The 27,454-nt window shown below is 46.5% G+C and overlaps 1 protein-coding gene and 1 pseudogene across 1 annotated transcript in view; one reads left to right on the top strand and one right to left on the bottom strand.

Annotated features, from left to right (window-relative positions):
* ARHGEF3 (Rho guanine nucleotide exchange factor 3) overlaps positions 1 to 27,454 on the top strand; it is a 286,954-nt gene that overhangs the window by 74,281 nt on the left and 185,219 nt on the right. The window lies entirely within an intron of this gene.
* Positions 1,369 to 10,229, bottom strand: LOC138992566 (lysine--tRNA ligase pseudogene; annotated as a pseudogene).

Here is a 27,454-nt window from a genome sequence, read left to right as displayed (position 1 = left end):
TAAGCGTGGTGTCAAAGAATTTATTGCCTATGTTTTCTTCTGGGATTTTTATGGTTTCATGTCTAGCATTTAAGCCTTTAATCCATTTCGAGTCTATATTTGTATGTGGTGTAATAAAATGGTTCAGTTTCATTTTTTTTGCATGTATCTGTTCAGTTTTGCCAACACCACTTATTGAGGAGACTGTCTTTACCCCATTATATATTCTTGCCTCCTTTGTTATAGATTAATTGGCCATATAAGCAAGGGTTTATTTCTGGACTCTCTATTTTATTCTATTCTATTCTATTCTATTCTATTCTATTCTATTCTATTCATCTATATATCTATTATTATACTAGTGCCATAGATAACTACCATGATTATTGTAGCTTTAGAGTATAGTTTGATATCAGGGAGCATGATACCTCTCACTTTTTTCTTTCTCAAGATTCCTTTGGCTATTCTAGGTCTTTTGTGGTTCCATATAAATTTTATGATTAGCTGTTCAAATTCTGACAAGTATACATTGGTATTTTAAAAGGGATTGCATTGAATCTGTGTATTACTCTAGGTAGTAAGGGCATTCTAACAATATTAATCTTTTTTATTGTTTAAAGTATTACAAATAGTAGTACATGTCTCCTCCCCCTGCCCCGATTGACCTCCCCCCCAATATTAATCTTTTAATCCATAAGCAAGGTATATATCCTTCCATTTATTTGTATTTTATTCAGTTTCTTCTATGTCTTAATAGTTTTAGAGTATAGGTACTTTTTTTAACTCTTAAATATATTCCTAGGTATTTTATACTTTTTGATGCATTTGTGAAGAGGATTTTTAAAAATTTCTTTTGAGCATTATTGGTGTATAGAACTGCAACAGATTTCTGTATATTGATTTTGTATGTTGCAACTTTACTTAAGTCATTTATTAGTTCCTGTATTTTTTGGGAGGAGCCTGTAGGGTTTTCTATATATAGTATCATGTCATCTGCAAATACTGAGAGTTTTACTTCTTCCTTTCCCATTTGGATGCCTTTTATGTCTATGTCTTGTCTGATTGCGCTGGCTAGGACTTCCAGTGCTATGTTGAATAGAGTTGGTGGTAGAGGGCATCCTTGTCTTGTTCCTGATCTTAGAGGAAAGGCTTTCAGCTTTTCACTATTGGGTATGATGTTAGCTGTGGGTTTGTCATATATGTCTTTCATTATGCTGAGATATGTTCCTTCTATGCCCACTTTGTTGAGAATTATGCGTTGTTGTTGTTTTTGAAACAAATGGTTTATTTGGTGACAAGGAGTAGAAAGGAATTCTTAATTCATCTCTCTTCTGCTGACTGAACCGCAATGGTCAAATGGCTAGCAGCACACAATTCCCTCGCAGGCTTTCATCTTTTGCAGAAGTGCAAAGATGCCTGAGTTTGCATACGACTTGCAATTATTTTCTGGTCAGAAGTGCCAGCTGCTGTGGTTTCCAGTGCATCAGCAGTTGCTAAAGTCTCCTTGCCTCTAGGTTTCACGGCAGGAAGCAGACGGACTTCCTTGATGTTATTGGCCTGCGAGAAATATGGTGACTTGGTTAATGCCCAGGCCCCAGCCAGTTGTGGGGGAGCCCGTATTCCAGCGTGGTCAGAAGTTTTCATCTATGAACGTGGCCTCATCATCGCCAGTGGCCTTGGCCTGGGCCTATTATTTGACAAGCTGCCACGGCCACGTGGGGTGATTTAGCTCGGTGCAGGCATTGCATATTTCCTTCTTCATGACGGACAGCTCAAAGCGCTTAGTCAGATCCTTATTGTCTGGGTGATCACAGACGAATGTAGGACTGATGCTTATCACTTCCAGGCACTCCTCAACCAGCTTATCAAGGAGCCTGGCTGTGGTCCGAGGTAGAAGGCATTCGACAGCTTTTGACAGCTTTTGCCGCACAGATATCATCAAGAATTTTGCAAGGTTAGTTTCTGGCAGGGCTTTCTCGAGCTCTTCTACTGTGCTGATTCTCCGGGAGGGTGGGGTGGAGTCAGTCTGGTAGGCTTGGTCTTCCGGGCCATCTGGATGGTAGCCATCTGGATGGTAGGGGACCTTGTAACTGTCTATAATGTACTTCAACATCCCTGAAACCATCTTCTCCGTGGTTTCCATGAGATTGTGGTAATTTGTGTAGGCCACGAAGAACTCAAAGGTGGAGAACTCCGGATTGTGAATCTAATCAATTTCTTCATTTGGAACTGGTGTCCACTTTAAAAAATACATATATATATATATATATATATATATATATATATATATATATATATATATATATATTGATTTCAGAGAGGAAGGGAGGGAGAGGGAGAGACAGATAGAAACGTCAATGATGAGAGAGAATCATTGATCGGCTGCCTCCTGCACGCCCCTCACTGAGGATTGTGAATCTAATCAATTTCTTTATTCTGGAACTGGTGTCCACTTTTTAAAAAATATATATTTTTATTGATTTCAGAGAGGAAGGGAGAGGGAGAGAGAGATAGAAACGTCAATGATGAGAGAGAATCATTGATCGGCTGCCTCCTGCATGCCCCCCACTGGGGATCGAGCCCCGCAACACAGGCATGTGCCCTGACCTGGAATCAAACCGTGACCTCCTGCTTCATAGGTCAATGCTCAATGACTGAGCAGCACTGGTTGGGTGAATTGGTGTCCAATTTTGTGAACATGGTCAATGCCATCAACCACAAGCATCTAATGGTAGAGTTCTGGAGCAGTTCTCATGTATAAATTCAGGTCCAGCTCATTGTGGTCCGTGATAAAAGGCTGGGCCATACCTCCCCCTGGAATGATGTTCATCAGGGGAGTTTCAATCTCTAGGAATCCCAACTCATCTAAGAAACATCTTATACTGTGTGATGATCTTAGAGCAGATGATACATTTCTGCCTCATAATTCAGGATCAAGTCCAAGCATCTCTGATGATATTGTGTTTCCTTGTCTTTGAGGCCAAAGTGAAACTGAGGTAGCATATGCAAGCACGGACACAGCAGTGCGATCTCTTAGGGAATGATGCTCAGCTCACCCTTCTTGGTTTTCCCGGGATTCCCCGAAACTCCAATTATGTCTCCCTGACACTGTTATCGATACGGGTAAACTCTTCTGATGTATAACTTCTGGAATTGGCCATGACTTGCCCCTTGACCCCCTTTCCTCGAAGGTCACAGAAGATGAGCTTTCCCCTGGAAGCTCTTGGGGTATGGGTCCTGCCTGCCACCTTTAAGGTGATGTCACTCAGGTGGTCCCCAGGCTGCAGGTGACTGTATTCTTGGATGAAGTGAGTGAGCAAGACGTCTACATGGGACTTGTGTGGGTGCGGGTCTCCACCACTGGCCTTTCGCTGGTGGGCTGCGAATCTGTTAGTATTGGTTTGGGTCCAGGCTCTCCTCAGCTCCACATCGTTTGTCAGTGGTGTGGTTGGTGGCCGCAGCAGTGGCCTGGCTTGGTTGTTTCTCACTGAGCTCCTGCTTGGATACCTTCTTCTCAGCTTCCAGGCATCTTTTAGCTCCTTCTTTTATGAGAAAGTGCCTTGTCCTTGTGAAGGGCTGTGAAAGGAGCAAGTTGACCCAGTTGCAGCTCCCCCTCATCCGACTGTGCCCAGGAGGTTTGGTGCAGGGACCCCCTAACAGGCCTGACAGCAGTTTGCGTCAGCCTGGCAGAGCGCCATGGAACCAATGATCACCTCCACTTACTGCTCAGTTTCTTCCGGCCACCGTCCACATTCACCACGGAAGGTCAAATCTGAAAGGTGTTGAGAGTTTTTATCATAAAAGGATGTTGAATTTTTTCAAAGGCTTTTCCTGCATCTATTGAGGTTTTTATGCTTTATTTTGTTAATGTGATGTATCACATTGATTGATTTACAGATGGTGAGCCATCCTTACATCCCTCATATGAATCCCACTTGGTCATGGGGAATAATCCTTTGAATATGTTGTTGAATTCGCTAATATTTTGTGAATATTTGCATCTATGTTCATCGAAGATGTAGGCCTATAATTTCTTTTCTTTTTTTGTAAGAAGTTACAAAAAAAGAATTTATAGGTTTTGGTTTCGGGTAATGCTGGCTTTATACTAGTAAAATGAGTTTGGAAGCTTTCCTTCTGCTTTGACTTTTGTAAGTAGTTTAAGAAGGATAGGTATTAATTCTTCTTTGAATGTTTGGTGGAATTAACCTGTAATGCCATCTGGCCCTAGACGTTTATTTGTTGGGAGTTTTTTTATTACTGCTTCAATTTCATTGCTAGTAATTGGTCTGTTCCAATTTTTATTTATTTCTGGTTCAGACTTGAAAGATTATATACTTCTAGGAATTTATCCATTTCTTTTAGGTTTTCAAATTTATTATTCATAGTATTCTTTAATAATCCTTTGTATTTCTGTGTGATTGTGATGTCTCTCTCATATATGATTTTATTTATTTGGGCTCTCTTTTTTTCTTGATGAGTTTGGTTAAAAATTTGTCTATTTTAAAGAACCAGCTCTTAGTTTTATTGATCTTTTTATTGTATTTTTTAATGTATATTTTGTTTATTTCCCCTCTGACTTTACCTATTTCCTTCCTTCTGTTTACTTTGGGTTTTATTTATTCTTTTTTTCTAGTTTGGGATTTTTCTTTTTTCTTGAGGTAGGCCTGTATACCTATGAGATTCCCTTTCAGGACTGTTTTTGCTGCATCCCATAAATTTTGAAAAGTTGTGTTTTTATTTTCATTTGTTTCAAGATAGTTTAATTATATACTTTGTACTCCCTTTCGCCCCCAAGTGTCAGACTCTATTTTCTTTAAAGAATATTTTATTGATTTTTAGAGAGGAAGGGAGAGGGAGAGAGAGAGAGAAACATCGATGTGAGAGTACAACATCGATTGGCTGACTGCTGCATTTCTCCCACCGGGATCTATCTCACAATGCAGGCATGCGCCCTGATGGGGAATTGAACTGGCAACCATTCAGTGCATGGGATGACACCCAAGCAACTGAACCACACTAACAGGACCTCTAGTGGCAGACTCTTGAACACCTTTTTTTCAGTTCTAACTTGCTTTGGAATTGATTTAAAAAGTAAGGAGTGCATGTCTCCTCACTGTCTAATATTATGGCCCTTGAGTCAGTTCCTAATGGAGCATAAATGCATATAGAATTAATAGGTCTGGATTTTTAATATTTAGCATTTCACACTATTCTTTGATTTAATTAATATCTTGAGGTATTACAAATCCAAGGCTAAGAATTGATGCTGTGTGTACCAGCCATCATTCCTGCTAAATATCTTGTTTTCTTCTGTTATCCTGGATTCTGGAGAATATGGGAGGAGGTCCTGTGTGGAGTTCTAGGTCTATCAAGAAAAAATATTAAAAGATTACCCATCCATCTGAGTGTAGTATCTTGAGACAATTAAGGCTCATAATAATGGGGGCGAAAATAAACTCTCCTGGGAAGTGAATGGGGCTGTCAAAGTTCTTTTCCCTTTCTGACAAATCATTTTAGAGAAATACTCATATTCTCCACAAAGTGGGCTCTTTAAGAAAAAACTCAAACATATTGACTCAAATTCTCTGTACGTTACTACTTCAGTGCCTGAGCTGAAGCAGGTGAGAGCCCAGCACAGTGCCTGACACAGCATCGACCCAGATAGTGCCTGCCGGCTTTCTGTTACTGCAGCGTGTAGACTTCTACCTGCTGTTTTGCCATGTTTTCATCTGCTTGTTTTTGTCTTTGCATTTTTATATGGAAAATTTGCCCAAGTTTTATATAAAGTTGTATTGTTTATGTAAAGCCTTGTGATATTTTAAATATAGCATCCAGTAGTCATAACAACTATGAAAGTAACATGTGTACATTGTATTTTATACTCTACTAGAGGCCCGGTGCATGAAATTTGTGCTTGGGGGTGGAGGGGGTCCCTCAGCCCGGCCTGTGCCCTCTCACAGCCTGGGACCCTTCAGGGGATGTCCAACTGCCTACGTAGGTCTGATCCCCAGGGATTGGGCCTAAGCCAGCAGTCAGACATCCCCCTCACAGTCTGGGATCCCTCTCACAGTCCGGGACCCTTCGCTCCTTACTATCCGCTGCCGGAAGCTGGTCCATCCTTGCTGCTTGACACAGTTGCTGCAGAGAAGAAACATCTGCACAGCATATGTTTCAAGGGACCTGGCATATATGGCATACTGTTCTTAATATGTTTGCTCCCCTTCTTGGCGCTATGTGTTTTAACCAAGGTCACCTCTCCCCGAGAAAGGTTGTTTCCCCAGGTAGGAATTTTTCCCTGAAGTTAGGGAGGGAATAAAACCCCTTAACTAAGTGCCAGGTGGGTAGTTAATCACTTTAACTAAGAACAATCACTCTTAAGCTACATAATCTTTACTGCCTGGAATGGAGATAAGAAACACCCTAACCTTTGGAATAGAAATTGACAGGATTAAAATCAACTGGTATAAATACAGATGTAACAAGACAACAAGACACAGAACCTAGAGCCAGGACTTGGCTGGAGATCCTAGACAGAACCTAGAGACAAGACTTGGCTGGAGATCCTACACAGAACCTAGAAACAGAACCTATCGAGAGAACCTGGCTGAAGAACCTAGAGAGAGAACCTACACACAGAACCTAGAGACAGAACTTTGCTGGAGAACCTAGACAGAACATGGCAAAAGAACCTGGATAGAACCTGGCTGGAGAACCTGGAGAACCTGGCTGGAGAACATGGCACCAGAACTTGGTTGGAGATCCTGACCAGAACTTGGCTGGAGATCCTGGTTAGAGAACCTGGCTAGGCTGCTGATCAACTGAACGCTGCCTCCGTGTCATTCCTTCTTCGCCGACTGCGTCCACACCTTTGGGGACCCCTGGACCTGCTGGAGTTGGACCCCAGCAATCCACCTGCTTGCTGCTCCTTACCGCTTGGCTCGCTGCTCCTTAGCACTGCCACTGAGGCGGGAGAGGCTCCCACCACTGCACTCACTAGCCATGAGTCTGGCTTCTGGCTGAGCGGCACTCCCCCTGTCGGAGCACACTGACCACCAGGGGCCAGCTCCTGCGTTGAGCATCTGCCCCCTGGTGGTCAGTGCATATCATAGTGACTGGTCTTTCTGCTGGTAGTTCTGCTGTTAGGTCGATTTCCATATCAGGGTTTTATTATATAGGATAATGTGCTTTTATCCATGATCCATGAACCTTTAATGAGTTATGAATATTTCCCCTTCCAGAGTAGGACACTGAGGCTCAGGCAGGGTAAGCAGCATGTCCAGAGTCACACAGTTAATACCAGCCTCTGGCCAGGGTTTTCTGCTCCCAGGGCTGCTGTTGTTTACATTATGAGAGAGAGAAAAATCCCCATTCTCAGGAGGCTGTTGTACGACTTGAGCGAACAGCAATGTTTTTGTTGGGAATGTGTAGAAATTATCCTATTGTAGGATCTAACAAGCCTTCTTGAATAGGTATTTATGCCATGTTGACTTGGTGAATAAGCAGACCGTGGAGCTGGACCAAACTAAAGAAGGCACTGAGGTTGACAGAGGGCCTGGCACAGAGCTGTTGATGCCCAGGGATCACGATTCTCCCCTGTGATGTGTGCTGAGTTTGGCATCCAGCACAGAGGCATCTTCTCCCTCTCAAGAACTGGGACTTTGTCAGCTGTCTTTGACCTGGCTCCTCCCCGGTTACTAGACAAGGGTTACATGGAGTTACAGCAATATGATCTGGGAACACAGCTCCTCTCCCACCCTGTGAGGTCAGTTCTGTGTCCTTAGGACACACAGGAGGGACTCTACTTGACAGTTATGTCACGATGTTGATATAGCAGGTGTAGGTAGAAACGCCCCAATCACAGATGTTGGCGGTCACACAACCTTCTTTCCGTTTCTCCAATGTGCCATACTCCCTGCCACAGGGCCTTTGCACATGTCACTTCTGCTGGGAATGCTTTCCCCTACCATTCTTCATCTCATAGAGCTCATACAAAGGTTTACTTTTTCTGAAAACCTTCCTTAACTCTGTCTAAATATATACTTAGCCTTGGTAAAATACCTATTCAACTCATTAATGAGAGAACTTAACGACTGAGGAAAAGAAAGCTGGTCCTAAGAAGTATCCAGAAAGATGTGTGTGTGTGTGTGTGTGTGTGTGTGTGTGTGTGTTTCTGTGTATGCATGTGAGTGTATCTATATGAGTATACTTATATGTGTGTATATGTGTATATATGTGTGTACACATATGTGTATGTATATAGTCATGAAAAAATGTGGAAAAAAGAATGTTGCGATAAGATTCTTATTCCAACCTGAAATATAAACTGTTTAAGGTCCTACATTGCAACCTTTGGAATTATTTTTAACCTGTCAGAAATTGTCAGTCTTTTACAAGTTAACATCCTAACTTCATAGAGTCTGGGCCACTGGTATCTTGCTGTCTCTGCATTCAAACTCTCTGGGGTTTTCTGGGAGGAAGCAGGTAGCTTTGATTTGGGGTGTGTGTCTGTGATGCATGGAGTCTGATTAAAAGAACAGCCTCTTACGATGGAAGTGGGATGCTTTTGTGGGCCACCTGCAGACACTTGGCCAGACTTCCCAAGTTGCGTGGGTTCTCTGATGCAGAGCTGTAGCATTCACCTTTTAGGTGACATTCTAAGGTAACATTCAAGTGCACCAGCGAGAGAAACAAGTGAGGAGTGAAATGAAATACTCTATGACCTTGTACTTTTTCTCAGATTTTTTTTTTTTTTAATTGCAGTTCAGATTAATAACAAAACAAAGAACTACAGAAGGTATTTGAGACTGCCGCCTCGAGGCAGTTATTTTCAGCTGCGCGTTTCTAATACTGGCCAGCAGGGGGCACTCTTCCCTCACATTCAGTGTGTTTTTCTGCTTGTAACTTTTCTTGTGAAGGCAGGAACCCTGCTGTCTCATGCCCTCAGCCCCGGAAAAGATTTCACTTCTAGGTATTTCTCATTTAATTCTGAGTTCTCAAGGGTGGGGCTTTCCCCTTTTAGAGCTGCAATATCTATGCTGTTATTTGAACATTGGCACCCACTATTGTCAAGCAAGCAAAGCCCTATAAAAGTCAGAAGAGGGAGGTGCATTCTCCAAGGTTCTTAGAACACAGACTCAGACAGAAGGGGGCCAAGTGGGCACAGAGCTTTGCATAAACACCAGTGAATAAATGCTTGACTCCAGGTGAGCCCGACCTGCACACCTCCATGGTCCAGGCTAGGCCTCCCATGGTTTCAGAAACAGAGCATTCACTGGCCAGTCCTAGGGGGAAACAACACTGGGGCATACAGGACACTGTGCTTCCCAGGGGGGCATTTTAATTCCTTCCAGTGGATTCTTTGTGTTTCCCCAACATATTTTTAATCTTGTTGATGCTATTAATAATACTGATAGGTAATATTTATTGTGCTCTTGCCATTAGCTGGGCACTGTGCTAAGTGCTCATATGAGTTTCAGCTTATTTAGCCTTAAAATCTCAAGAGGCGAGGGAACTGCTGGGTCTTCTGAAGCTTTTTGAGGGTCAGACACTTACTGAGGCTCACTTAGCCAGGGAGGGAGGACCCAGATTTGACCCACACAGGTATCGCCCAGACCTCTCCGTCACCCTTATGTTGAGTCCCAATTATAGGCTGGATCGTGTGGTGCAGGCACAAGACACAGCACATCTCTGGTTAATTTTAATTTCGAATGTGTTATTGTTTAAATGCTTGAAAAATGAGAGAGAGCTCTCTCGGGAAGCAAACATCTGAGATTGGAGGCCCTAAGGAATCCCTTGTTCCTAAGAAGGTCCCTTCCTCAGTGGCCACCAGGATGGAGGTGTAGGGGGTGGGGGGTAGGGTTAGGGGGAGGTTTCTGGGTTCCCTCCTTCCTTTCACCTAGAGCAGTGGTCAGCAAACTCATTAGTCAACAGAGCCAAATATCAACAGTACAATGATTGAAATTTCTTTTGAGAGCCAAAATTTTTAAACTTAAACTATGTAGGTAGGTACTTTGTTATTAACTTAATTAGGGTACTCCTAAGCTGGCCTTGGCTAAAAACATCCTCAATCTGATTGAGGTACGTTCGCTAAGGTCGACCCCTTCCAACTCTCCCATCCACACTAGTCTCGTATACTTCTTTCAGAGTGTGGATGGGAGAGTTGGAAGGGGTCAACCTCAGCGAACGTACCTCAAAACAATGTACCTCCCCGAGCTGCGTATCCCGCGGCCTGCCTGCGCCACATCTCCCATCGCCTGACTGACCGACACCTGCCACTTCTAACGCCACTTCTTCAAAATAGACTTGCCCAGGCCGAAAACCGACTTCTGCGCATGGGCCACAAATTTTCAGTCACACTGTACGTGCGCCCGCACATGGTATTTTGTGGAAGAGCCACACTCAAGGGACCAAAGAGCCGAATGTGGCTCACGAGCCGCGGTTTGCCGACCACTGGCCTAGAGCAACTCTGCTTCCACCAAATGGATGTCTTTGAGGAGGATCGGGTTTGACATATGGATCATTACTGAAAAGAATGTAGCGAACCCCCAGTGTAGAGGCTCAAGAGCACACCCAGGAGCGGTATCCACCCCACGGCTCTGGGTCCCTTCATCTTCCAGCTCTCTCTCCAGTGGCTCCTTCCCTCCAGCCTCCCTCCTGCCTCCCTCCTGGGCACACACTTCCTTCCCTGGCTCCTGCTAAGCCTTCGCATTGCCAGCAGCTGGGCTCAGCTCCTCTGGGGTGGGGTGGGGAGGCTATGATGATGATGACAAGGCCTGGAGCCAAAGCTCAGCTCCCCTACCTGCTAGACCACTGTGCACTCGCCGAGTGCCCCAGGTTCCTCATCTGTGAGATGGGGAGTTAATAGAATCTCCCCATCAAGTTGTGTGGATTATCTGAGACGAATGTGCACAGCTGGCCCTGAGTGAGTATTCAATAACCGTGGGCCATTATGAGTATTCATTATTGTTAATAATAGTATTATGACGACCATCACCATCCCATTGTTCTTTCATTTTCCTCCCTATATTCTCAAGAGAGTTCACCCTCTCTTCTGCTTCCACTTCTTCCTCCTCAGAGCCTGGCCGACTGCCCCCTTGTACCCTCACTACTGCCCTGAAACAGGTTGTAGCCATGTCCCGAGAGCAAGGCTGTCAGGTGCGCTTCGCACAGTCTGCAGCGTGGGTGCCCCGTTGACCGCAGCGGGCCCTGGCCCATCTCCTTCTGGATAATTCTACCTCTTCCCGTTTGCTGGCTTCCCCCTCCCTGCCCTCAGGTGCACCCCTCCCCAAGTCCTGGCCTCTGCTCTCATGGAGGTTCTTGCCTGTGGCCAGCCCATCCACGCCAGGGCCTTCTCTTTGACCTCAGCTACAAATCCCAGTCCCACCGTGTGCTGCATCGATCTGCCTGCATCTGGCAGGGCCCCCGGGCTGGTATGTGTTAAACCAAGTTCCAGACCCTCCACCGCTAGTGCTGCCTCCTGACTCCCCAATGTCACTCTGCCTTCAGAGTCCACCACCTGGAGCCGGCATCGTCTTTGAGGAGGTTTGGGTGTTATTGGCCATTTTACAAAAGAGCAACCTCGGAGAGAGGCAGGGTGGGGGCTTGCACAGATCTCGGAGTTTGGGTTCCCTTTAGCTGGGAAGGGGGCGGCCTTTGACTCCGGGCTCACCTTTCCTTCCCAAGCCGGAATGGGTCCCAGAAGGTGTTGATAAAGTCTCAGGGGTGGAGAAGGCAGCAGGTCCACTGTTATTTCTGTGAGCCTGTCCCTAAGTGAGGAGGCTTCTTCAGGGAGGAGATGATGGGAAGGAACGAGTCTCGTGAGCTGGGCTGAGTGAGAGAAGTCGGACACACAGACGACTGCTTACGACCCCACTTCCAGGACATTGTGGAAAAGGCAGAATTACAGGAACAGAAAACAGATCACTGGTTGCCAGGAACCCGGCTGGGGAGGAGGGTGTGACCACCAAGCGGTGTAGGAAGGACTTTTGGGGGTGGGGGGTGGGGAACTGTGTCTTCAATGTGGGGCCACATACTTCTGAGTGTTTGTCAAATCACATCTGCACACCAAAATGTGAATGTGAGTCTAAGTAAAAGTGTAATTTTATAAATGAATTCATAAGATGCGGGCTGGCGGGGCGGGGGGGGGGGGGGGGGGGGGGGCGGGGAGAGATAAGACATGCTGTCGGCACCCTCCAGCAGGTCGGTCCTCACCCCAGATTTGCAGATGTGGAAACTGAGGCTCGGGCCTTTGGGAATTGGTGGAGAGAAGGTTTCTTTCTTTTCTCTTCTGCCTTCACCTCAGCCCCTCCAGGCCCTGGGTGCTGCTCTGGGAGCTGAGGACCAAGCTCTTGGGAGATGCAGGCAGTTGGGCTGGTGTCTCCCCCACCGTCTAGAACTCTTGATAATGTGCATGGAATGCATGACCCAAGAGCGGTGTGGAGAGAGGGCCAGGGAGGAGGGCCTCGAGGATGGGGCGTGGGGGGCGGTTGGTGGCAGCAGGTGTCTGTAGGCAAAGGAGAGTTCAGTCTGAGGCTCCGGGGAGCAGGGCTGGTCCCATCCGTCTGTCTCTGAAGGCCCGCCTGCTGCACACCCGCACTTCCTGTCTTGCTGCTGGGGCCTTAGGGTGGTGGGGACGCCTCCAGTTCAGTCCGCTCTGCCGGTGATTCACGCATCCCTCCTAGACTCCAGCACCTACGTGCAATCTGTTAATAAGCTGTGTCTGGCGGGGCCGGGGGCATCTGTAACCGCCTGGCACTCAGTGGCCGATGGTCTCCTGGGCACGGACTGGGAGACCAGAAAACACTTGCTGCTCCTTGCTTTTCTGTCCCACTTGCCGGCCCAGGTCACCGTCTGTGGTTATCTTGGTCATTCACTTGGTGGGTTATTTGTTAACGGTCCACCCCTCCCCACCGCCCCTGGCCCTGTTTGCTTGTGAGTTTTAGGTTTGCATGATTTGCTCTCTCGCCGGGGCCTGGCCCCCAGGAGCACCCAGAAAACGATTGTGAAATGAATGAGGGACGAGGCAGGAGGGCTGCAGACAGCTGCTCGGCTCTGTCCTTAGCAGTGCACACTCCCCTCTCAGAACCTGGGTTTCCTCGTCCGTCTTTACAAGGAGCTGCCCTGAGCTCTCGCTGCCCACCCTGCCCGGAGACCAGCCCAGGTGGCAGAGCCGGTCCAGGGCTCCCAGGAGCGGTGAACATGCCGTGTCCTCAGTGGGCTGTGCACGGCTGTTCTAGGGGTGAGGATGGTTCCAGCACCTGAGCAGTGTGCTTTGCAAGGCATATGTGTATTTTAATTTAAATTCATGGTGTTTGTATTAGATTTCCTTATGTTTCTTTGTTTTTCTTTTGGAAGCATTCATAGGCCAGTGCTGAAAAAATTACCATCCTTCGCTCCAAAAGAAATATAATTTCCCATAAATTTTGGATTGCCAGGATCCAGGAGGCAAGCCAGTGTTGCTTTTGCTGATAGCAGGTGGCGTGGGGGTGGGGTATCAGCTAGTGCAGGGCCACCGAGGAGTTTGAGGGTCGCTTTCCACTGTGGAAGGCCAGCCTGGCCTCCGTGTTTGCTTTTCCTCCTCCTCTCAAATGCACTCCGAGAGCCAAACGAATTCAAAATATTATCCTTTCCTCGGTGGGCCCTTGGCAGTGCGCTATCTGTGAAGTCCAGGGGTGAATATTCACGTGGTCATAGGTCAGTGTTGGCCGTTAAAAATGAACTTTATAAAACAGAAAGTGGAAAGTGCACGAAGGGATTTAAAAAAACTTCTACCTCTATCATGATGTATTATAGTGTTTTCCTTATCTTTTTTAGCATGAGTGTATTCATTATGTAACTTTGTACCATACTTTAAAATTCAACAATTTACTATAATCATTTCCCCATGACATTGGCACATTAAAAACTGCAGTGTGGGGCTCACCCCTCCCTCCCACCCTGAAACCTATGCAGCACCCCACCCCTTATGGTGAGTCTGTCCACTCACTGACCATCCATCCGTCATGGGTTGAGGACCTCCTCTGTGTGGAACAGGGTTAGGCTCCAAGAAAACAATAATCAGTGAGGCAGCCAAGGAATTAACTAGTGGGACCTGCGTGAAAACAAACGCACGGGAAGGTAGCAGATCGGGGTTCCCTGAGCCAGGGGCAGCCCAGCTCCTGTAGCTGTCCTGCATCTATGAAGCCTCCACGTTGAAGGCTGGGTTTAAACACTGGATTTGGAATTTCCCTATGAAAAGGCGGCCCCTGGGTGCTCAGGACTGTGGGACCTTCCCATGTGGGGTTACCTGGGAGGCTGTGTGCCGAAGTGCGTGGAGAGCGCTTGATGAACTGGGATCCTCGGCTGAGGAGGAGCCATGGGATCTGGCGTGGCCTGCGGAGCCTGCAGAAGGGGTTGCCAGGGCAGTGTTTTCTGATGCGGGATGTCGGGTGGGTGTTCGGAGTTTCCCAGGCTGCTGTCGGAGGCGGAGGGACATTTTATCAGAGGGGTTTCATAGAAAGCTTTAGGAGCACAGCCAAGTCTGAAGGCATATGCATCAGGCCAGAAGTCACCAGCTCTGCCTGTGACAGGGACCAGGCAGCACCTGGAACCAGCAGCCAGGGCAGAAGGGCCACAAGGGGGAGAGGCAGAGGTGCCAAGAGCCCACCCCCACCTAAAAGGGGCAGCTGCCACTCAACCCCACTGGCCATTGTCATATGTGGGAAGGAGAGCCCTCTGTGACGGTGAGCTGAAGACAGATACCTGGCTTCTAAATGAAATCTCCCGGATTTTAAAATGTTAGTAGTCTCTCTCTCCCTCCCTCCCTCTCTCTCTCTCTCTCTCTCTCTCTGCCACAAATCACCTTCTGGGTCATACACTAGTAAGATATATCAGCAGTGTGCCTGTTTATGACTTGTGCCCAAAGCTTAACTGAGGGGTTCAATATTATAATTTTTCATTGTTGACTCGTTCCATTGTATGCTTTTGTAATGAGCATATAGTATTTCTAAAAGCAGGGGACACAAGGAAAACATCTTTATAACCCAGGGGGCTACTTGTCTTTTAATTCTTGGTGATGCTACCTGGACAGGCGGGAGGCCGGCAGGTTGCCTGGATTGTGGGCGTGGCTGCTGGAGTGTTGGCTCAGGGAAGAGGGAAGAGGACCCACATCCCAGGTCGTAGGGTCTGCTGACTGGGGCAGCAGGCGGGTGGGGACCTGGGTGCCTGTTACGTGCTGGGCACTCTCCTCTGCTCGCTCTGTGCCCTCACTCATCCCATCCTCCTTTCCCTCACTCACTGATGCACCAGATGTTGAGCATTGATCTGCCCCCTGGGATACAGCAGTGAGCAAAGTAGACAAACATCCCCACTCATGGCATTGGAGTGGAGGGAACCAACAAGGAGCAATGAGTAGGTCACAGGCTAGGCCTGATGGTGATCGACACACAGGGAAAGGGCAAGGGTGGGGGGTAGCGAGCCTGGGGAGGGCTGTGGTTTCCAGCCGGGTGGTCGGGAGAGTCCTACCGAAAAGAGACCTGAAGGAGAGGTTTCACTCCCTCACACATGCATCACGCTTATTCCGTGTGTCAGGCACTCTGCTGGGCACTGGGGAGGGTGTCCTGGGAACATTTCCATTTTGTCATTTGCTTTCTTTTACAAAGAAAAAAACATAGTTTTTTGGGGTTGCATGTGACAGATATATAATGCAAGTACACTTGTTTGAATTTTTTAAAAAATGGACTCAGCAAATCCATTGATAGTTCTGCCTTCAGGCATGGCTGGATCCAGGTGGCTAATCCTCTGTCACCAGGAGTCTACCTCTCTAGGTCTCTCACTCTAATTTCCCTAGACTAGCTTCCTTCTCGGGGAGGCTCTCTGTACAAAACGCCCTGCACAATTCATGCCCATCTCGGGGAGCTAGGGCTGGCCCTTCCTGACTCACAGGGTCTAAGTGCCCGGGAGAGGGCATCCCAAACAGGAAACCAGGGTGCTGTTGGCAGGAGAAGGGGAGCAAAATGTCGGGCAGTGAGAAACAGCTGACATCTACCCGAGCAACACTTGCTTCAAGAGACCAAGAAGGGAGAAAAGAGCCTGCAGTAGGGGGACCTACAAGGGTCCCAATCTGTCACCACTGACCATATAACCCTGAGCCAGCTCTCAGTTTTCCAGCCTCTACATGAGGATGGGAGACCAGATGGTTCTCAGAGGATCTTTCCACATCATTTGAAAACAGACTCTATTTAATTGAATGACTGGGTTTCAAACAAGACAGGGTTATGGATTCTGGTGAAACACACAGGTCGTGGTTGTTGGCATGGCAAGTGCGGCTTCCTTGGGTCCGTGGGAGCCCTGCAGACCACCACTGCTGACATGAGGTTTTCAGAATTTTAAAGAAAAATTGGAATGGTACCATCTGGCCTTAAAGATTTCTTTAAGTACCTTAAAAGGTGGTTTTGCTCAGTGGCGTTTATGTTGAATATAAGTAGTGGTTTTATTTTTGATAAATAATCTTTTCAAAGGAGCCAGTGAGAAGGGCACTGAACTTGGGGTCCTCACTGACCACTAACCTGTTCCCAGCGCTCAGCGGGGTCTGTGTGAACTGTGCGAACACTGGCCTTGCCCGGCCCTCCGGTCAGTGCTGTCGACAGGAGTGCTTTCTGTTTTGAATGTCGGGCTGTGGAGCTGTAAAGGCAGAGGCCGGGGAGAGGCCGAGGGCTCCTGCTTTTCTGCCAGCACCGTTGCATTGGTGATAAGAGTTATTAATAGCCACTAGTACCAACCAGCATTCACTCGGTATGTCCTTTATGTGCTTGGGTCTACTTACAGCTCACAACAGCTCTGTAAAGTGTAAAATCCAACGGTATCCCTTTGCTTCTTACTCTAATGCATCCTTGAGGCCAAACCCTTTGCGAAGGGTCCCCAGTTAACAAGTGCCAGAGCCAGAACTCAGACTCAGCCCTGCCAGGCACTGAGGTCCCGGCAGAGCTTAACCACCCACTCTGCCATCTGCATGGCCTCTCTGAGCCCCATCTCCCTGCCGGCCTGTATTCAGATTAGTCTGGTCCAAATGCATGGAGGGACCTGGGGAACCCCCAGTAGGTTCCCCATCTTGTAAAGACTTGAGCAAGTCGGGAACAGATAAAAAGATGAGTGTCTGCAGGGTCCACATCCCTAAATCAGGGCTCCCAAGCCCGGAGAGTATCTTTGCCTGGGCAACAAGGGCTGGTTGCCATGACAGTAGCTATGGCAACACTGATGCAAGCGCAGGCCCTGTTCCCACGGGAGCCCAGCTGGTGAGCCAGGAGTTAAGATGCCCAAGAGAATGGGGTGGGGGCTTGCTCTACCCTGTGCTTCAGATGGATCCTATTTGATCGAAATATTAGTGATCACGATTCATTTCTCTCTCCCCAGTTTGTGGCTAGGAAAATCCTCAGGGCTGAGAGCCAGCTCTCTGGCTGTAACCTTTAGTAACCGTGAGGCAGAGTAATATTTCTTCCTCTTACTCAGAATGTCTTTCTCTGAGAAGTGCCCTTACTCAGAATTGCCCTCTTCCCCAGGATTTTGGGGGTGGTTTGCTCTCTGTCACAGTGATGAGTAATCTCCGTTTGAATGGGCCCTTGGCAGTACCTTTCCTTTTCTGCACGTTTGCGGTAACAAGTCCTACGTGGTCCCACCCCCATATTTCACTGACAGTTTGGGAATAAACATGTTTTTATGTGTGGCCCCAGTCACTGCCAAAAACAGCATTTATGGAGCTTCTAATTACCTTGGAGAATGTGGTAGGTCCTGTATCAGAGTCAATAAACTGCCTTAAGCGGTGCTGGCTAATTGAAGAATTTTGGGTGTTTTTAACTGAGTTAGGATCAACAGAACATTTGTTAGAGATGCCCATCTCTAAGAACTCATTTGTAGGGCTGAGGTTTTCATTTTGGAGGTGCTGGGCCACCTACATACTGACTATTAGCTTCTGATCAATGTATTGTTGAATGAAGTGTGGAGACTTTTTCCCCTGCCTGGGCACAGAGCCCTCCGGGAGACCCTGTTACTAGGGACCGGGAAGGATGGTGTCTGTCGATTGCTTTGGGAGTGAGCGCTCTCCAGGACCTGGAAAACATGGATTGATCTCTTTCCTACTTGTCTCTGATTTGTATATAGTTTCACAGAACAATTCCAAAGAGTTTTCTTAAATTTCTTAAGACAAAAATTGGAAAGCTAGTTCAGGGTGATTTTTAAAAAAATGTCTTGTAAGGATTGTTTGTATGATCCAGATGCCCTTAAAACATTAAGGAACCCAGCCATTAAAATTTTTAAAGTAAAATTATAACTTTATTAAAGAATAACATACATGCAGTAAAGTATACCAATTAATCTGCATGGGTTTTTATTTGTAGATGTAGAGAAACCAACAAATAAGACTAATCTCTCACCTTTATTATTGTTATTTTTTTAAAACTCCAGTTGCACTCCATTTAAAGAGAAACCAACCCAGTAAAACTGGCTCTGGGCCTAGTACATTGTAAGCATATTAATTTCCACCTCCTTTCCTTTGTTGTCACTGCTTCTGCAATGGTTTTAATATCTGCTTCTTTCACTCATATTCTCTGGAACCAAACTGCCTAGGTTTCAATCCTGGTTCTGCCACCTACTAGCTGTGTGATTTGGGGAAAGCCACTTAACCTCTCTGAGCTTCAGTTTTCTCATCTGTAAAGTGGCAATAATAAAAGTACCTACTCCTAAAATTGTTTTGAGGATTAAATGAGTTAATATTTATGAAGCACTGAGAACAGTGTCTGGTACATGTTTTTTTTTTGGTAAACTTGTTTTTGGAATACTTGTGTGTTTTTTTAAAGTAAACCCTAAGGAACATACTCTCCATGACAGAGTGACTGAGGATTCTCCCAGTCTCTAAGTCAAAGGTTCGAGGTGTCGATGAGTTGGGATGACTTTGACCTGATCCCACATCCGTGGAGTTGAGGGGCTCTCACCATTGGGGAGCTTCAGTTTCTCAGCTCAGACAACGGGGCGCCTCTCAGTGTTGGCTCAAGGGCAGGTAGGGTACGTACTGAGAGTCCTGGTTAGGAAAACACACACTCAGGAAAGAACGGGCTCTTCCCAGGCAGAACTTTAGAAAAACAACAATCTGCTGCTGCTCCTTGATTAAAGGGTAGCAAACTAATTATCCTTTCCGGAGGGACTCGAGGCCTGCCTGCTGGCTGTGACCTGGGGGTGCAGGATGTGGATTTCCTTAGGACGCCATGAAGCCTTTACTGTTGAAAATGTGCTGTGATTCTGATGGATGAGGGGTAGGGAGGGGAGGGGGGAAGAGGGAGAACAATCCCTTTGCTTTTAAAGGCAACCCCTAAACATCTTAGAAACATCATTTGCAGGTCAGCACTTTCAGAATATGAAAAAAATAATGATTTTCTTAAACTGGATTTCCAAAAGACCTCTGTTACAAAATCTCCCTGCAGAAATATTCTGTAATTTCTGCTCATTAGACCGGCTTACAATAAGTTTTGCTATTTGAAGTTTGGTGCGGCCAGCAAGAAGTCATCCATCCCTAATGATGGAGATCTGAATGTCAGAGGGGAGTAGCTGGGAAACAGGTTATTTTTCATGCTAACTGAATGCCACGTAATATTGATTCCAGTTTTTTTTTTAGTTAAGGGAGGGGAATGAAACATTCCATTTGGGATGATTTGTGTGTGATTTGTCTTCCATGCCATCCTGTTCGGGATGGGGAGTTCCCATTGACCTATACTCCTTGGCTGGAAAAATATCAAGAAAGTTCAAGAAGGTCTTACCAATATTTATGGAGCATCTACCGTGTGCCAGGTACCCAGAGAGTGGGAATGAAACATTAAAAAGACAGATGAAATGCCTGCCCGCAAGGAGCTCACGTTTTAATGACTTCAGTACACTGGCCAATACCTAAGATTCCGTCAACTTATATTTTCTGCAATCAGTGCGTCTAGGTACCTCTCAGCTCTCGCCCCCCACATCCACTCAATTCCTCTTGTCAAGTCACCAGGGATCTCTGCTTTGCCAAATTGAGTGGGCATTTCCCCACCCCCTACTTAGTGAAATAGCTGGGCAGTCCTCCTTGAAACACTTTCTCCGCTGGCCTCTGGCGGTGCCCTCTCTCAGTTCTTCCCTCCTCTTGGTGGGACTCCTGTCTGCAGGCTGACGACTCTTGAATACAGTCTCCAGTTCTTACATCCAGCTGCCAGCTCCACATCTCTACTTCGAGGTCCAGACCAGCTCAAATTCGACATTTCAAACGAGCTATGTCTGCTCTTGATTTCTGTCGCCAAATCTGCTCCTCCCACAGGTTTTCTCCGCCCTTCCAATTGCTCAGGCGAAAATCCTTAGAGCATCCTTTACTTCTTTTTTTTATTTCACCCTCCACATCCGATCCACCATCAAATCCTATGACCCTACTACCTTCAAATACATGCATAATTCCACCACTGCTCACCACCCCCACTGCCATCATCTCAGGTCCAGGTCCCAGCTCTCCCTTACCTGGGCCCTGTAGAAGCTTCCTCATCCCTTCAATGCTCCTTGTCTTGCCCGTCCACCTGCTTTCTCCACACAGCAATGAGAACAGTCCTTTTAAAACTGGGAGAGATCATGTTTCTCTTCTGCTCAGAATCCTCCTGTGACTTCCCATCTCACTCAGACTAAAATTCCGAGACCTTGCCATCCGGTTCCTGTAAGACCCTTGCCATCTGGTTCCTGTCCCCTCCATGACTTTGTCTGCTCTTTGCTCACTCTCTCACCCCCCACTCCAGTGGTGCTGGACGTGCTGCCCCTCAGCCATGCCCTGGGGGCTTTGCATAGGCTGTGCTGTCCACCTAGACTTTCTTCCCCCTCCTTCAGGTCTCTGTTCAAACATCACTTTGTTGGAGAAGCTTCTGAGCACTCCATGTATATAAAACTGCAGCTAATCCCATTATCCCTGCGCCCTACCGTGCTCTGTTGTTCTCCACGGAACTTATCACCTCCTCATGTAAACTCTGAGAGAGCAGGAGCTATGTTTTACTCTCTGCAGGATCCCTTAGGCCTGCAACAATGCCTGGCATGTAATCGACACTCAGCAAATATTTAGAGCTAACATTTAGCAAGCATCCAGGGTGAGCTTTGCAGGAATTATTTGTTTACTTATTTCTCATAGCAACCCTATCAAGTGTAAGTCTGGTCACACCCATTTTCAGGTTGGTAACTGAGGAACTCAAGTTGGGGAAGTTCTGTAAATCGCCCAAGGCCACTGGTGAACTTGGGCTTGAACCCAGGTCTTGGAGACTGCAGAGGCCATGCTCTGACCACCTCTGTCTCCCTATTGTGGCCTTATTTTGTTCTGGAGAGGCTTACAGGGCTGCCCAACGCATGACAATGTGAAGGAGCACCCAGTGGCCTACCTGGACTTGAGTAGGGAAATGGAGAGAGTATTTGTTAGGATGGGATGGTGTCTTGGGGTGTTTGGGGTTTAATTTGATGGGGAAGTTCTGGCATCTTGCAGATACCTTCTTCTGGAGGAGGAGAGAGCAAGGGAACCACACTGGGGCGAGTGAGGTGAAACTATACGTGGTCCAGAGCACTCTTCTAGGCTCCTGGGAAGGCGCCACGTTGGAGCCGGCCTTGCCCTCGCCACCAGGGCTCCCTTCAGCGCTGTTCACTAGGGCAGCTCTGGCCAGGGGCCTGCCTGAATGTGAGGACCTTTTGTTCACAAAGTGCCTATTGAGGGTCCTGCTCAGCCTGAGAGAGGCCTGGGGAAGAGGAGGCTGAGCTGGTGCATGAATCGGTGCAGCTCCACAGCCGCGTGGCAGGCTTGCCCAGGGTCCATGCCCCGTGCTCAGAAGGCCCTGTGAGGTAGCCTCAACTAGGGAACACTTCTCTCTCGTGCTCTGCGCCCCCTCCTCCTCCTCTTCATCTCCTTCCTTTTTTCTTCCCTCCATCTCTCTCTCTTCCCTCTCTCCCCCCTCAAATACATGTGATTTTGTTGATGTTGTCAGTGTGTACATAAGGCGATTCTGTGACACTGTTGACCACAGTCTTACCAAGGACAAGCACAGTACGTTCTAGTCTCCAGCTACTTATTAAGCTCCTCTGAGCAACAGCGAGTACAGAGACAGCAGTGAATCCAGTTCACGTAGTCCCTGACCTGCCAAAGCTCATCACCAGGAAGGGGGCTAACCCGTAACGCACACCTTGTGTGGGCCCGGCCCTAAGAGCTTCCCACCGATTAACTCACGTAATCCTCACAGTGGCCCTGGGAGGGAGTCCTGTTGTTGCCTCCATTTTACAGATGGGGAAGTAGGGGACAGAGAGGTTAAGTCACTTGCCCCCTGTCGCACAGCGAATGAATGGCAGCGCTGGCTCCAGTGTCTGTGTTCTTCACCACTGTGCCAATCTGCTCCTTTACGGCGCCAACTCAAGAGTCACTGAAATGTATTATCATGGGCAGTGCTTCTGGGAGACTGTACCCGTGAAAAGTTGTTCTAAAGATAAATGCTGTGCAGGAAGCCCAAGTTCAAGAGGGAAATGCCACAGAATGGGCGGTGAGATGGGAGAAGATGGAAAGGGTGTTGCTGCAGAATCTCGGAGCAGAGACCTGGGGCTGGAGAGAGGGAGGAGGTGCAGGCTGCCAGAGGGTGTGGGAATTTTTATCTTGGTTGAATGATTCACGTAAATGCGTGTCTCAGAAGCAGGCGTGGAGGACAGATTTCTCAGGAGCGCCGATAAACTTCACGTCGAAGCCATTTCATCAGTTCCCAGGCCGCACAGCAGGCTTGTTCTCCTTGCTTTATTTTACAGGAGTCGTCTTCTGCAGTAGTTAATAGCATTTTACTTGGCATTATGATTTCATGAGGATTTTTTCTATAAATATACCTTTCTATTTTGCCGGCAAATATCTGAATGTCACCCCCACTTTTTTAAATATGTGGTTAAATACACATAACATATTACTATTTAAAAGTATATAATAATCCAGTGGCATTAATGACGGTCACAGTGTTGTGCATCCAGCATCACTAACTCCAGAACTTTTCATCACCCCAAAGGAAACCATGTGCCCATTCCGTAGTCATCCTCATTCCTTTCTTCCCCCAGCCCCTGGCCACCGCTAGTCTGCTTTCTGTCTCCATGGATTTTCCTATTCTGGGCATTTTATATAAATGGAATCACACAATATGTAGCCTTTGTGTCTGGCTTCTTTCACTCTGTGCATTTTCAAGGTTGTCCCATGTTGTAGCATGTTATCCGTGCTTCGTTCCTTTTTATGATTGAATGATATTCTCCTGTATGCACATGGCACATTTGTTTATTCATTCACCAGTTGATGGAATTTAATATGCACCTTTTTAATATGGTTACTAGCCTACCAGCCATGTGCTAGCCACTTTGCTGCATGCTACATCCTGACTATGTAAAGAGCCCTCACATATCAAAAAAAGAATATCCCTTTACATAAATGAGCAAATGACCTGAACAAGCGTTTCACAAAAGGGGAACTACAAATATAATAATTTCATTGTTTTTAAAAATCTCTTCAATCTCTTCCTTTTAGGTAACTCTGGGATTGGTTTGATAGAGTAGTTCATGTTATGTAGGAACTGGTCAGAGATGTTGGTTTGGGACACTCTCCGTTTGGGAAGAATTTCATTTGTTTCTCTGCTCAAGTAGGACATTTGGACATTTGTGACCGGAAGGTCATTGCCCTTGAGTTTCAGGTGCTCCCTCTCTTCTGAATTCAGGTGCACACTAAAATCATTTTTGGGATAGTGTTTTTAAAAATGAAAAGTGTCTCTTTTCACATGGGTCTAAATTTACATATTTAGGCTGGTCACTAACTGCTGAGACATAGAGCAGTGGGTCTTCAAAGCCCGAAGCTCCTTGAATCTGCATGTGTTATTTCTCTGCACCTCTGCTGTCCAGTGTGCAGGCACACGCCACACGCCACTGTTGGCACTGAAACTTGGCCAGTGTCAGGTAAGATGCACTGTAAGGGTAAAATGCTCACTCGGTTTTGGAGACGTAGTATAAAAAAAAAAAGTAAAATATCTCTAGTATTTTTTTCTATTGATTACATGTTGAACTGACAATAATATCTGGATATATTGGGTTAAATAAACTATATTATTAAAATTAAACCTATCTGTTTCTTTTTCCTTTCTTAATGTGACTAATAGAAATTTTAAGATTTGCATATGTGGCTGGCACAATGTTTCTATTGGATAGTGATTTTCTTAAGCTGGCAGCCCTAGCTGGTGTGGCCCAGTGGATAGAGCGTCAGCCTGTGAACTGAAGGGTCCTGGATTCAATTCCAGTCAAGGGCACGTACCTCAGTTGCAGGCTCCTGGCCTTGGTCAGGGGCATGCAGGAGGCAACCAATCGATGTGTCTCTCTCACATCGGTAGTTTCTCTCTGTCTCTCCCTCTCTCTTCCACTCTCTTTTAAAAATCAATGGAAAAAAATATCCTCGGGTGAGGATTGAAAAAAATAATAATTAAAAAATTAATTAATTAAAAAAGTTTTTTAAAAAGCTGTCAGAGGGTGGAGAACAGGAGGCAGAGGTCTGCATGGACGCTCCGACGTCTGCGCCTTCGGAATGAATGTGCCCCATGAGAGGCTGCAGTGGGTCTGGACGCCTGCAGTGGCCCCTCAAATGGTCTCTGCCTTCACTCTGAACCCCCTGGCTGTTTTCTCCTCTCTAGTCACAGAGAGCTTTCTAAAGGCAAATCTTATGTCACTCCCCACGTGTAACTTCAGGGGAGCCCCATGGCTACCGCCACCCAACACTGGCCTTTAAGACTCTGCCCTAGCCAGCCTCCTCTCATGCCTCTCGACCTCCTTTCCCACCTGCCGGGGTCTTTTTATAAACATCGTTACAATTTTCATTTTGTGCACAATATGTTTCCATAGTAAGGATATTAAAATACATAAGGTAAGAGGTAATGTCCACATTCATTCTGCCCTTCCCCCACCCCAGCTACATAATTAATCACTGTCAACAGTTGGGCATGTACCCTTTCAGGACCCTCACTCTGCATACACATAGCTGATTCTGTGTGTGTGTGTGCGCGCGCGCACGCACATGCATATATGTATATCTTATCTAATAAAGAGGGAATGTGCAAGTTGACTGTCACACCATAACAAGATGGCTGCTCCCACAGTGGAGGCTGAGTTCCCGTAACGAGCCTTAACGAGAAATCAGCAGGGACCTGAGGCTGCGTGGCGCTGGGCCGGGGCAGGGGACCTGAGGCTGCGCCCCTAGCCTGGTGGGGCTTGACAGGGCCGCCCCCCGCCCCGGTGCCAGGCCGGGGGATCTCAGGCCGCAACCCCCCCCCCCCCCCCCCCCCCCCCGGTGCCAGGCCAGGCAACCTGAGGCCATGCCCCCCCATCCGATGGGGCTTGATGGGGGTGGGGCCGGCTGGGTCTGGATCTAGCCCAATGGGAGTGGGGCCGGCCGGATCTGGGTCTCCCGCGATTTCGAGGCACACGTGGGTGGGTGGGGATTTGACTCTTGTTCCCGTGGTGCACCCCAGACTCTGACAGGGGGAAGATTTTCATATACATTTTACTAATTTTCTTTCATCTCTGACACTTCTATTATAGAGAAAGGGAAAATAGCAATATTAAAATATTTCCTCTAATTCATTCCCTTTTAATGTGCATGAATTTCGTGCACCAGGTCATTAGTATAAACATAAACAGGTTTACAGCTTGTCCTACCTCTTATTTCACATACCATAGTTTAAAGTTTTTGCTGGTGAGGACATAAGTATACCTCAATATTTTTAATGGATGCCTTAGTATTTTATTGTATGGCTGTGCCATAATTTATTCATTTGTTTCATGTTGTTTTTAATCATAAAATATTTCACCCATATAGAAAAATATAGACTACTATTACATTCATCTCTGTACCCACCATATAGAGTTAATAAACATTTTGCCCTATTGGCTTCAGAATTTTTTTTGTTAATCCTCACCCAAAGATATTTTTTCCATTTATTTTTAGAGAGAGTAAAAGGGAGGGAGGGAGGGAGAGAGAGAAACATTGATGTGAGAGAGACACATCAATTGTTTTTTTTCTTCCTCACGTGCCCCGACCAGGGCCAGGGATCGAACCTGCAACCCAGGCATGTGCCCTTGAGTGGACACATAATTGACAGGAAATAGAGAGTTGGAGTTGAGCCATAACATGAGTAGAGTGAAGCCAAGTGTGGTTCAATGAGCACAGAACATGATGAGTGGTTGCCTCTGTGCTTTTGTTCAAGAGAGAAGCTAAAGTGGTGAGCTTTTCATTCTGCAAACTTCCTTATAGCGAGTTTCTCCTCAAAGAACTGGGCCTTCACCTGGCTAAACACCTGCCAGTCCATCCGCGATTATGTACTAAGGACAGAAACTAAAAAGACATGTAAGTGAAAGAAAACCAGCACCATCTCAAGTGGTCCAACCAGAATGAAAATATCTGGCACAGGTGGTACTACGTTCGGCACTAACTTCTCTTATAAAGTAGAGCTGTTTGGTTTTCCTGTTAATGCTACAGTTTTCTTCATGGATGGAGAGAAGTAAAATGAAAGAAAGAAAAGGAAAATTTGTTTGCTTTTAAATTGATATGTAGAGAGAAACATTGACTTGTTGTTCCACTTATTTGTGCATTCATTGGTTGCTTCTTGTATGTGTCCTGACTGGGGATTGAACCCGCAACTTTGGTGTATCAGGATGACACTCTAACCAATTGAGCCTAAAAGGAAAGTTTTGTTAGCAAGATGCTCTGATTGAGACTTAAGACATTAAAATATTTAAAACGTATACAACATGCTGGCAAAGATGATCATTTTTAGGAAGGGGAAAAGGGGGCAGGAAATTAGAATGCAAGCGGGGGTGTCTCTTTTCACAGTTACCTTGTGCTCATATTTGTGGCCATGTTGTCACCTAATATAAATATTCATAGCACGTTGAAGCCATTGTTTTATTTAATTTATATTTTATCCAATCGGTAAGAATCAGTGCAGATTTCATCGTTGCTCCACCATGAGCCTTACCAACAATAATGATAGGTAACATTCCAAACTATTGGTTAAAGAGTCTTAATAATAATAATAATATTGGCTAATTTGAGCACCTATTAAGTGCCAGGCTCTTTGCTAAACATTGTACATAGTACATCTATTTTGTGAAAGGAGAGTGTCACCCCCACTTTACAGGTGAGAAAATGGAGGCTCAGAGGGAGTAGAGCGTAGGCAGCCTGGTTGAAGTCCCAGCAAGCTAGGGAGGGAGCCAAGCCAGTCTTGGAGCCCCACATAGATCTACCCTGAGCACCAGTCTCTTGGCCGCATGCAGTGCTCAGGCTGCAGAAACAGTCGGAATGTTCGCTTCTGGAACCCTGCTCTTTGGAGCTGCCCTGGCAATGGGCGCTGATGCTCTTCTCAGGGCGGTGGGAAAGAATCACATTTGTGCCCAGCCCGCGTGGCTCGGTGACTGA

This window comes from Myotis yumanensis, unplaced genomic scaffold (assembly GCF_028538775.1).
Source record: "Myotis yumanensis isolate MYYU_CA2020_CCGP unplaced genomic scaffold, mMyoYum1.0.hap1 SCAF_14, whole genome shotgun sequence".
Taxonomy (NCBI): domain Eukaryota; kingdom Metazoa; phylum Chordata; class Mammalia; order Chiroptera; family Vespertilionidae; genus Myotis; species Myotis yumanensis.
Note: the sequence above shows the minus strand (reverse complement) of the source record. Positions and strands in the feature narration are given on the sequence as shown.